This window comes from Scleropages formosus, chromosome 25, assembly GCF_900964775.1.
Source record: "Scleropages formosus chromosome 25, fSclFor1.1, whole genome shotgun sequence".
NCBI lineage: Eukaryota > Metazoa > Chordata > Actinopteri > Osteoglossiformes > Osteoglossidae > Scleropages > Scleropages formosus.
In genome coordinates, this window is record NC_041830.1 from 4,072,398 (window position 1) to 4,085,105 (window position 12,708).

Below are 12,708 nucleotides of genomic sequence, written 5' to 3' on the forward strand. Positions count from 1 at the left end.
GTAGTTTCCAACATTTTTATTTGGGGTATTGCTTATGTCAAATTTATACACTAATTCATTCATTATCGATAACCACTTGTTTCACTCCAGAACCCATCCCTGGGCCACGGAGCACAAGGCAAAATTTTTTAATATGACAATATTTAGGAGTATTTCCACATAGTTAATAGCATTGCCACACTCAGTGGACCTGATGCCAAAGTTTCATTGGGTTCACAGAAGTGAAGACTCTAGACCCTTGGAAACACACACAGACACACTAGCTGAAGCTGCTTGTCTCAAGTGGGGTTGCGGTGAGCTAGAGCCTAACCCAGCAACACAGGGCCCAAGGCTGGAGGGGGCACACCCAGGATGGGATGCCAGTCCATCACAAGGCACCCCAAGCAGGACTTGAACCCCAGACTTGCTAGAGAGCAGGACCCAGCCAAAGCCACTGTGCCACCATGCCCACCTCCTTGAAAAAACTTTCAACATAATTTGTAAGAAGCTTAAATTAAATTATATACTTTGTGTAGATACTACTTTTAAAACTTATAATGTCTCTATTTCATTTTGTGCAGAAATATTTATCAAACTATTGACACTCAATGGATGTTCCAGTCAAAATTTAACTGGTTTCCTTGCAAAAACTTTCAGCATACTTTGTAGGCAGTTTCAATTTACATACTTTGTATTTCCACCATTTCATTCTGATGATGTGATTTGGTTCACAAATCGAAGCACCTGGGACCGCTGCTTTAAATAATAAACTAGTCCTGTACCCGAACGGTCCTGCGTCAAGGGTTCAAACCCCATCAGATTTGTTAGGAAATCTCTGCGGACCTTCAAAAGACGAATTTATTCATCCGATTTTGTTATTATAAATATTATATACGTCTAATAGGGTCGTTTCTCGCGGGGAATGTCAATGTGACGGTAATTAAAGCTCGGCTTCGCTCTCTCTGTCCCGGAAAAGCCAGGAGTGACATTCATTCCCTCTACTCACTGAGTCTCATGGTCGCGGCGCTCCTCACCGGACGACACAGTGATGAAGGAGCCTGCAGAACAGAGTCAGTGCCATGAAGGCGGAACGCGAGAGTTCAGTGCGGAGTGTGCGGCGGGTGCGTAGCGCAGGGATGCAGCGCTCACCGGGCAGCAGATCAGTCCCAACTGCTGACGCGCTCTGCGGCCGGTCACAACGCTGGAGCAAAGGTTAAAACAGCCGCGTTTTTTCTTTTCTTTTTCTTTCACCTTCACAGCATCTCGAGACGTTTACATTAATCTCGCTGGGCACATTCTTGCCGCTTGGGAACGTGGACTTACCTTCATTTGCAAGCCAGCCAAAAAATAAAAAATAAATAAAAAAAGTACGGGAACTGTTATTAAACTGGGACCAGTCAGCGGTCACTCCCGCGCATCAGTGAGTCGCAGTTGCAGTTCCAGGGCAGGACAGACCCTTCAGACATGGGGAAGGAACGCAGGCACGTGATGCACCCCCACCACCCGAAACACACATACTGTATTCGCGCGCGCGCACACACACACACACACACACACACACACACACACACACCATACCGCGCCGGGCCAGTGTCCGAATCCCCAAATGTCACGTCTGAGTTCAGTACGCGAACGACGGTTTATTAATGCTCCATGGCGTGTGTGTAAAAATGTGCTGTCGCTCGTTCGAGGTGGAATCGCGAAAGGAACCTGCAGCAAAAGACGTTATACCGTTATAAATAAAACAAACGGCACCACTGCAGCAATACCCAAAATAGCAGTGGCAGTTAATTTTTTATTTAGTGCAAAATTACTTGCAGATATGTTGCTAGTTGGACCGAAAAACTGCTTATAATAATACTTGACGTAGACTACGTAGTATTCAGTGTACTTTTTCTAGTTATCATAACTTTCCAGTTAACTATTGGCCTTTGTGCTATTTAATATTATTTACTCGTTTAATGGGCATGGTACTTTGGTAAGTGTATGGCTGCAGGATTGGGATTTAAACCAGAGCTTCCACATAAAACAACAGCCTTGCTTAGCCAGTATTGCTACAAACTGACAGTTATAAAATGCACTAACAGATCATTTTAGCTAAACATTAAAGCACAGTTATACTTTAAGTGATAGAATATGGGTGTATATAAGCTAAATCAATCAATGTAATTGATAATATCATTTATGTAATGCATTTTGTGACATTTCTTTGATTAATAATAGCTATTTCATTCAATATCATTACTTCTTTCAACATTACTAGCAATATAACCATCCAATATCATGTGTAATTGTTTTTAAATTTTAATATAATAATGTAATATAAAGTGTAATATCATGTGCTGTGTCACTTTCTACCTTCCACTTTGCTTTTTTACTTTTTTTTGTGTACTTTTTTTTTTACTTTTATATGTAATTGTTGTGGTTAATCTGTTTGAGCAATCTCTGGCACAAGAATTTCCTTCGGGATGAATAAAGTTTTATCTTTTCTCATTTATGTTTTTTTTTTTTATATATTTTGAAATTTGCAGTGAAAAGAGTTGACCATTCCTTAGACTCAAGAAAGACAGACAAGTGAGTTTATTCAGGATCTCTACAGTGTGTTATAGAAACTTCATTAAAATCTTTCCTCTGCAGACCTCTACACGCTATGTTTTATCCCACCGAAAGCCACATTGAATTGTTCCCTGTTCTGTTCCATACATGTTGCGCAATCAGTGCAGATCAGTTAAAATGTGCATACAGAGTTGGATTGATAACTGAGTTAAATTTACTCATCACTGTAAATGATGCTGTAATTTTCACAATAACACTGACCAGTATAATACCTTAAAACTTGTTACAGTGCAATGCTGTGTCATTGGTAAGCAGGCTGCCATCATGCATAAAATTTGTGCTTTATGAACAGTACACCATGGTGATGTACTTTAATAAAGTGAAGTTGTAAATACGCTCTTAAAATGCATACATGGGGTAATTTCTGACCCCAGCTTGTGTTTTTTTCTTGCATGTGAGCCAATGTGCTTTAACTCCTACATGTAGAGGAGTAACAAAGAGACAAAATTGCCATCAAGTGGATCATGAAAAGGTAAATGTGAATCCTAGCTGCCATGTTTAGGGTTGCACCTTGAAAGGAGATAGTTTTTATGAACACCTGAAATCACATATTAGGGAAGGGAAAATGGTGCTTTGGCCATACAGGGACTGTCCAGAATATTTCCATGTGAAGGCAACTTTTTCATCGGATTTATCCAGAAAGCACAGGTCTAGCATGAAAACGGGCTTTCTTGGTTTGAAGGGCACATATCTCTGCAGATAGTGATACACATATACAAAGGAAAGTTGATAAGTTGCAGAATGTGATCTGGTGGGTGTGCAGTCTGAAGAGAAATGTTTCAGTCCATTATGTTGACACAGACAACTCTCCTCTATTTGAAAATCCAGACTTTTGCCACCATTCACAATTCAAACTATAATTGAAGAGTTTCAGGAAGTAAGCAACAACAGCACTGGTTTGAGTCTAATAACACTTGGACTAACAGAAAATTCAAGAACATTCAAGTATATGGAGCAAGTGAAGACATGCTTTGGGGTCTGATGTTGAAGGCAAAGAGTGCTTTCATCAGTACATCACTGCAATGAACACTCTTAAATCACTTTTTAGCCAGTCATCATTTTAGCCGGACATCATTAATCCGTTGTAGCAACAATACCAGCAGTCCAATGCTGTTGAAAATGTGAGACATGGCAAGGTGCATTCCAAAAATGCCCTTTTCCGAGAACGCCCGTCCTCATTATCTGTAATACTTTACCAAGATTCATTTGAGTTTTTTAGTCATCTAGATTCTGCTAAACAGAAGCATAAAAATAGCTTTGTACATGACAATATCTCAAACTTTGCCCGATAATGGATCATCCAGTGATGCTCTGCAATTTGTGATGCTCCATAGGAAGGTGGATTTGAAATACTGTGGTCAAGAGAAACTATTATCATTTCTTGTAAATTACCTAAAGGACACAGAGGACAAGGGCATTAAAATGAAGCGTGAACCAAATCTGAGAAAGTCATTAATTGCAGTAAAATCTTGGCTTCAGTTCTATTTCTGGATTTAATGAAAATTTCAGTAAAGGCTGTTATATCTGTCATTACTGCCTATCATACTGAGAAACCTTTCTGAGTACCCCATGCGGGTCTGCTCCTCAATCACAGGAAATTACAAAGCATTTATTGTTGAGAAACTCTTGAATTCTGATTCAAAATATGGCATTTAATTTGATTCTGTATTCAACTGCCTAAAGTACTTCTTTATCTGTCAACCAGAACTCCAAACATGTTTGGGACATGACTTATTTGAATGCATTGCTTTATATGATCTAGCATTTTTAATTAAGCATTTATTGTGTGTGGGAAAGTATTGTAATGATCCACCTTACTGGGAGTTTGAGTGGGGAAATCAGTTTATTGTAATAGTGGGTAAAATGGAATTGTGTTTAACCATTGTGGGGACTTAACGGGAAATATAAAGGGGTGTTTTGGGCAGTGAGAAAGTAGGAAAGCCTGAGAGGTGCCAAGGAGGCTGGAAAGGCTGGCTTGAGCTGTAGATCCTTGAAGAAAAAGGCTTCTCAAATCAAGAATATTATGTCCTTTTGGTCATGCCTATACCTATCACTGTGTATTGGTGTTCTAAGAAACGTTTATAATAAGCACTGCCCATGCGTTATTCTTCACCCTATCTGAACCCAGAGCACAGCATACTACAGTATTTTGCCTATATTTTGTTGATCAGGTGCATTTCTCAATTTAAATGCTTGAAGACTGACTCCAGTAATAAATTGGGTAAAACTACATGGGAGTAACATGGAAGGACATGCAGCACAGGATTGATGTTTGCTACATTTTTTGCCATTGCAGAGGAACACTAATCCTGTTGATGATGAGATGTGGCAGCTGTGCTTGAAACTAGAAGAGATAGGTGAACTGATTTGAGCATCTAAAAGTAATAATGATTAGATAGCTTACCTGAAAATTCTCACTGAGGGTTGTTGTTACCAGTAAATTACTACAACTTTAAAAGAAACAGCAGTTTCAGGAGTTAGACATTGGACCAGTTGTGCATTTTAGTGAATACTTGGTGTACTTTCCACTGGGGCGTAGAGTCCACTGGAAAAGGTGATGGAAAGTACACTAAGTATTCACTAAAATGTCCATGCTGTTGGAAAAAGGTGTTTGTTGAACCTTGCAAAACTTGGTGCACTCTGAACAACTAAAACTGAACAGAGATTAGATGATTTGTAAATAATTCAAGCTAATGCATGCTCAAATGCCTGGGAGGTTGAGCAGACAGTACAACACACATAAGACATAGCAAAAGTGATTTAGGGTATACCAGGAGGCTGTTGAGCATCTTCTCAGCAGAATGCCAGATACACTACAGTAAACTCCTCACAATCTTTTGCTTACCATCCATGCAAAATAAATTGCAAGATGCGTTAAACCACTTTGAGTCCTAATAAGTAAAATGAGTGAGAAACAAGAAGCAAGCTGAGGAGAACAAAGTTCCAGTCCAGACGATGTCTTTGACAGTGAACTCGTGGGAGGGCTGAATGGCTCCAGATTGAGAAAGATGTGCGGATAGAAAGGAGACTGGACATGGCCCGGGGAAAGGAGACAGCATGTCCACTATAGGGACAGACAGAAAAAAATGGGAGATGGCTGGTCCAGTTGTGAAAATGGGCCTGGTGATAGGGTCGAGAGGGACAGTAGAGGATGCAGCAGTTCAGTGAAAGCACCCTGGACTTGGATGGGAGTTGATGTGGTAAAGGTGGGAGCAGGTAGGGAGCAGAGGGAGGCTGGATAGAGGCAAAATACGTCTAGCTTCCAGGTGTTGGGGAGAGCAGATGTTGCAGGCAGAGAGGCTCTTGTGAAGACTGGCCAAGGTTCAGTCAGAGATGAAAGGGACAGCTAGAATGGAGGGAGGAGTAGGAGGTAGAGGAATGGGTTGAGAAGGCGTGCCTGTGAAGGGAACGCAGGGAGAGGGTGTCCAGGGTTGGAATCTGTGGAAGAGAAATTGACATCCGAAGTGAACAAGTCAATGTCCATGCCAATAAATGCAGATCATGTCAGAGCAGGCAGTGCTTGTGTGATGCAGTGTTAGCCAAACTGTTACATACCATAATGAGAAGGCAGATTACTGCAAATCATAGACCAGTTACGCATCATAAGTTTGATGGAGTGTGGCAAGATATGCATGTATGCTGTTGGTATGTGGTAAATTAGTTTTTTGAAGCACAGTAATAACATCTATACTTGCACATGATTAATTTCTACTGTTGATGTAAGTGTGAAACACAACAGGAGTGCAGCTGGCATGAGAGGTGGCTCAGTCGTTAGATACACAGGCATGAGTGAGTGGAGCAGCCACAAAGAGAAAAAGGAAACCCGACATGGTATGGAATGAATAATTATAAAACATCAGCAAAATGCTTAAATTGCTTAAAAAAAAGTCAAGAAACATTAACTAGAGAAAGAACCAAAAAGCATGTGTTTATAATTGCAGGTATAATAAAACTTTAGACAACATTTAGCCTCGCATCTGACATGTCTTGTATTTTTCTGCACCACCCACAGCAAGCTACAAAAGGTATAAATGCTCAATGCTCAGAAAATATGACATTCACCTTGACTATATACCTTGATTTGATTTACTATGAATTTATTTTGTTTTCCAAAAATAAGGTTTTACCTTAGATACAGTGTGTAGTCTGCTCCCATGTGCTTTTCAACAAGTATATGAGACGTTCCAAGCTGATTACACATTTACATACAAAACATAAGTACCAAGACAAATCCAGGACATTTTACCTTCACTTTTTTATTGGTGTTATGAACAGCACAGGGTCAAAACAGTGAAAATAGAGAAAAACCAAATATGTCCACATACATAGAGCTCAAAATGGATCAGGGTCAAAAGGTTACAAATTGTCACAAGCATGATCATACAGCACTTCTAACAACTTCCAGAATGGTGTCCAGATATTCCAAAATTCATTGGAGTTATGTAAATGAAATGAATTTTTGAGAGATTTAAACAGTTCTGTCATCCACATGTTCACAGAAGGAACTTCAAGTGTACACCACAACTTTAAAATACATTTCTTTGCCAAATATGTAATTGCGGATAATCCATGTACCATTACATCATCAAGAAAGGAGTTTGGGTTCTGGTTTAACAAGAAAATAATTCGGGAGATTAACCTTTTTCTTAAAGGTTTCTTGAATCAGTGTATATTCCCACATTCTCAGAATAAATGTACCAAAATGCCTGGAGAGGCTTTGCATTTAAGGGAGAGTTGAGGTGTCCCTGGGAACATCCTGTGAAGGGCCACTGGAGTGAGATTTTGTGAATGAACTTTAAATTTTGTTCCTGGATGCTGAATGAGGCGCAGGCAGGGAAGACTTTAGTGCACAAAGATGACCATTCATGGTTGTTGAAAGACTTTGTGTCTTTTGGTGTCATTTTACATTTATTAATTTAGCAGACACTTTTCTCCAAAGCAACATACATCTCCGAGAACGATGCAAAAAGTACATAACAGAAGGAGAGATTTGGATACAGACATATGATCCTTAAGTAACATCAATTTGTCACATACAACCATGCAAACCAGTATACATTTCTTCAGCAGCTGCATAAAGCCCTTTTCAATTAGTAAAGAATTGTTATTAAAAATTATTAAATAGACAAACATGTACACATTTATCCTGCACTTAGGAGGTCAGAGGAGAAATGAGCCAGAAAGAGGTTAAGTTTTGAGACCCTTCTTAAATGCAGGGAAAGATTCAGCAGTTCTGAGTGGGGGGGGGGGGGGGGGGGGGGGGGTCATTTTTGCAGCAAAAGGCAAAACACACAAACTGAAATGAAGCCATATAGGAATATGGATAAGAAACTCCTAAAAATACCACACACTGTAGCCTGGAAAATAATTCCATACTATTGGGGAAACCTTGATTTTGGTTTGTGTAACTGAAATCGTGATGGAATTATTTGGAAACAACAAATTTTGGGGTTTTATTCTGTTGTTCATCACGCGCTCTCAGTCACTATAAGTAAACTACTTGTTAAATAGGGTTGTGGCAGTCCTGCACCTGTTCTGGAAGCAGACATCACAGGTATTTGGAGGTGGGACACCAATCAACCACAGGGCACCTGTTGTATATATTTACTCACACAAACACTTTCTGAACCGCTCGTCACGTACGGGGTCACGGAGCCTAACCCGGCAACACAGGGCGTAAGGCTGGAGGAGGAGAGGACACACCCAGGACGGGATGCCAGTCTATCACAAGGCACCCCAAGTGGGACTCGAACCCCAGACCCACCAGAAAGCAGGACTCGGTCCAACCCACTGCACCACCGCGCCCCTATATTTACTCATTTAGCAAATATTTTTCGCCAAAGCAACTTAAAGTGTTAATCTATTTACAGTTATGTACCCTTTTATACGGCTGGGTAATTTTCCTGGAGCAATTAAATGTTAGTACCTTACTCAAGGGTACTACATCTAGAGAAGAGATTCAAACCTGTGACCTTTGGGTTCAAAGGCATGCTGATATTTATTGTAAACTACTTTAGAGTTATAATACAGCTTTCATTCTTGTAAATCGCTTTGAGATGTGGCTTTTAAAAGTACTACAAAAAATAAAGATCATTATTTACTGGTATGATTACAATAACACTCCTTAAGGAGGCAATTTTCATAAAGCAATTACTGAAATCACTTCTAAGGCTTCTAAACCCTATCTGTTAAAACATTCACTAAGTATAAATTGTGACGAATAGTAAATCAAACCTCAGAAAGTAATTTGTAATGACACTGCCTTTCAAAAGAATGATATGAATTTTATTTACATTTATTCATTTAGCAGACACTTAACCAAACAAATTACAATGAACACTATGCAGTAATATCACTCCACACCTTATACACCCAAGGTTACTTACACTCCTAGACAGACTATTTACAGTGAATTACTCATCCATACACCCATGAAATACACATTCTCCCTGTAACAGTATACCCACCAACCCACTCTAGGGGCAACTTTAGAGTCACCAATACATCTGAACAGCATGTCTCTGGAATGCGGGAGGAGACCCACACAAACACAGGGAGAACATGCAAACTCTATACAGACAGAGCAGGGAGTGAACCCATATTCTATTGCACCACCCTGGTGCAGTGAGCCAGTGACACCACTTGTTGTGCTACCGTGGTGTCTGGAAGCACTTTAATTTTTTAATTTATAGCTACTTAGTACTTCTGCCTGTTGGGCTTTCTTGAATTTTTTTTTATTTTGCACTGGAATTCATCACTATGATAGATGATTCTACATGATAATACAAAATTACAAGATTTACGTGAGATTAGCGTCAGGGGGCACATGTCTACAAAAAACTGACATGTGTGGGAGGAACCCACAGAGAGGAAAGCCTGATTTGTTTTATGTATCTTTTTTTAAGAGAAAATTTGTTCATAATTAGAATGGGGGACAGACAAAGAATGATATAAAGTAGTAAATCAACAGCAGTCAAACATTTACCTTAAGCTTTTCTCCAAAGAAGCAATGTTAAGGTATTTAGTTATTTATCCATTTATACAGCTGGGCAGTTTTACTGGAGGAATTTAGGGTAAGAACCTTGCTCTCAGACACTACAGTTGGAGGTGGTATTTAAACATGCAACCTTTCTTTCCAATAGAAGCAGCTCTAACCACTACATTCCCTGCTGCCCCATCTTCTTGAAGGACAGGTTTTTACACTGGTCAAGTATGAGTACTCCAGCAGGTGATACTGATGTTCATTGACTCATGGCAAAAACTGAGTCACCTGTAAGTCTCTATCATTTAGCATTGCTTCCCCCTACTGTTAAAATGTGTCACTCCATCTGTGATGCACATTATTCCATGTCACCTGAAGCATTTAGAATAGGTCTGAGTGAAGAGTCATGCTGAAGTGATAGCTCGGAGCAAATGTATGCCATAACGACTGTTTTTATTGAATCTCATTACTGTAGACTCAAATAAGACGGGAAAAAAAGGTACATCAGGTTAAGTTTAAAAAAATCATTAAGATCTGTTTGCGATTTGGAACAGTTGGAAAGGTATTTTTGAAAAAGTAAAAACAAACTGCTTAATAGGGGCAGCTGGTAGCGTATGGTTAGTGCTACTACCTTCAGACCGCAGGTTTGATCCCCACCTCTGGTTGTAGTAACTTTGAGCAAGGTACTCACCCTAAACTGCATCAGTAGAATTACCCAGCTGTATAAAGGGGTAAATGATTGTAAGCAGGTAATAATTATGACCTTAACATTGTAAGTTGCTTTGGAGAAGTGTCAGGTAAATGTAGTAATCCAAAAGCTGCCTCTGAAAACCAAAAATAGTCTGTTCCACTGAATTTAAAGCTAGGGACCAATAACTCTGACTCAGTGGTGTTAAACATTATACAACCCATTTTAAGTAGTGTCTCTAGCAGTGTAAGTCACCTTGGTGAATAAGGTGTGTGGCCTGATAACACTACATAGTATCCATTGTAAGTTGCTTTGGAGAAAAGTGTCATACAGATTCATAGTGGAGGCTTTTCATGCTGGACAAATGTGTAACAATGAAAGAAACATTAAGCTGTATGACTTAAAAACAATGAGAAGAGGCAGTTGTGCGGACTCTACTCACAGCCCAAATTGTGTCCTAGTTGGTCTGCGCACAGAACTCCAACTATCGCTGGGTTCTTCATTCTGCTCCAGGTAAAGAACAAGCATTTCCTCTGAGGCTACAGCTAACCAAAATTTTCTGCTCACCATTTCCACTAAAGGTGAAGGTATTCAAAAATGCGTTTGACTTGATGCTATTTAAACTGCAAAAGTGGTTCATTCCCTCCTGCTGCAGTACCGTTGAGTTGACCACTTCCCTGGCTGGACTGATAGATAGATAGATAGATAGATAGATAGATAGATAGATAGATAGATAGATAGATCCCACAAGAGAAATTATTATGTTACAGCAGCAGAATACAAGTCTGAAAATACTTGCAATACAAGTGAGTACAAGTGATACAGTGAGTACAGTTATGCTGGGCAAATACTTCACTTGTGAGCAGCTGTGAGCGTACAAACCTGATACATTCACATTTATTCATTTAGCAGACACTTTTCTCCAGCGACGTAGTTAAAGATGACCCACACAAGTATAACGGCTTAAAAAGCTCTCAAGAGTGCATTATAATATTACACAGCTAGGTGACTTACTGCTAGATAAACTACTTATAAAGGATCACTCATTCACACTCTCTCTGTTAATAACACACTATGGGTGAACCTGAACAACAAAGGTCAGACTGTGGGAGGAAATCCATGCAGATACAGGGAGAACATGCAAACTCCACACAAACTGAGCAGGGATCAAACCCATGTTCTCTCGTACCACCCAGGCACTGTGAGACAGCAGCGATACTCGCTGTGCCAACAGCTGCCCTGGGACCTGAAGACAACCATTACTCTATCAGTTCTTCCTGTTGTTTTAAGGATTAAAGGCACAACCACTTTTCCCAAATAGGCTACAATAAAAGGGGTAAACACTGAAATATAGCATGGGGTTTTGTGAAATGTGACCCTCCCCGACTGGTTTTTGGTCCCCCTGTGCCACCTCATTGAAAAAAATCCTGGAATCGTCCCTGCTGTGACAACATTCCCCTTTTCTATTGTATTTCAGCCCGTTTTGTTGCCTAATGGGGAGAAGGGGACATGCAGGCCATTTTTGCTCAACAAACTTTATAAAACACACCGGTGAAGAAAAACGTTATTATATATAAATCAAGTTGGAAAGGTTAGTTCCTTCCTAAGAGGGATGTTCGTAACGGGAGGCCAAGGTGTATTTCAAACGTACATGCAACAATATATTTTCTGCTGAATTTCGGGGTAAATTGACGAAAACCAGTGGTGTCACTATGGTTGGTGCCACCGCCCCCGAACCTGCTCCTGTACCAGGCCATACAGAACCCTTAGTAATGTTTTTTGTACTAGTCCTAATGTTACTCATAAATAAATTCCCGTATCACTGATGTAATGACAATAGTAGTGACATAAACAAATAGCAAAATTAAAATTAAACCTTTAAATTAGAATACGTAATTTACGTATGTAAACGTATTTACATTGATTTAGATTCATGGCATGGTTAAGTGAAAATTCTAATATAATTTGAAGTAATAACGTTTAATAACTAGATCAAACAGTTTATTTTAACGTTATTGACATAGGTTCACAAACACTAATTACCACTATATTGTAGCTAAAACACAAGAAAATCTGACAAAAACAGCGACTAGAAAAAAACGGCAGCAGCTGCGAAAACAGCGCGTGCTTGTAGCGCGTGCAGACGAAACCACGTGATTTTAAGCGTCATAGGTCTCCTGTCAGTGCAACAACATCCCATCACTTCTGTAATTTACTTCTTCTTATGTATTTACATTTTTTTGTATTTATACTACTATTTATACTCTTTTGTCTGTATACTCTGTAAATATGTTATTTATTTATTCAGTAATTCTGTGTCAAAATGTTTGTGTTGTTATTACTAACTACAGGGATATTTTTATAAAAAATAATTTATTTTGAAACACTGAACACAAATTTTATAGACAAGTCATTTTGGTGTCACTGCCCTCTGATGGCGTCA

The 12,708-nt window shown here is 39.5% G+C and overlaps 1 protein-coding gene across 5 annotated transcripts in view; it reads right to left on the minus strand.

Annotated features, from left to right (window-relative positions):
- The window catches only part of slc16a4 (solute carrier family 16 member 4), a 47,273-nt gene extending 45,812 nt beyond the window's left edge, over nt 1-1,461 (minus strand). For 2 of the 5 annotated variants that reach the window (XM_018741809.2, XM_018741813.2), the window contains exons 1-2: nt 1,303-1,461; nt 986-1,180 (exon numbers count right to left, since the gene is read on the minus strand). The gene's annotated coding sequence lies outside the window, so the exon portion shown is untranslated. Of the gene's footprint in view, nt 1-985; nt 1,242-1,302 lie in introns of those variants that run through there. The other 3 variants (XM_018741810.2, XM_018741811.2, XM_018741812.2) reach the window with 3 other exon arrangements.
- Nucleotides 1,462-12,708: the final 11,247 nt, after the last annotated feature.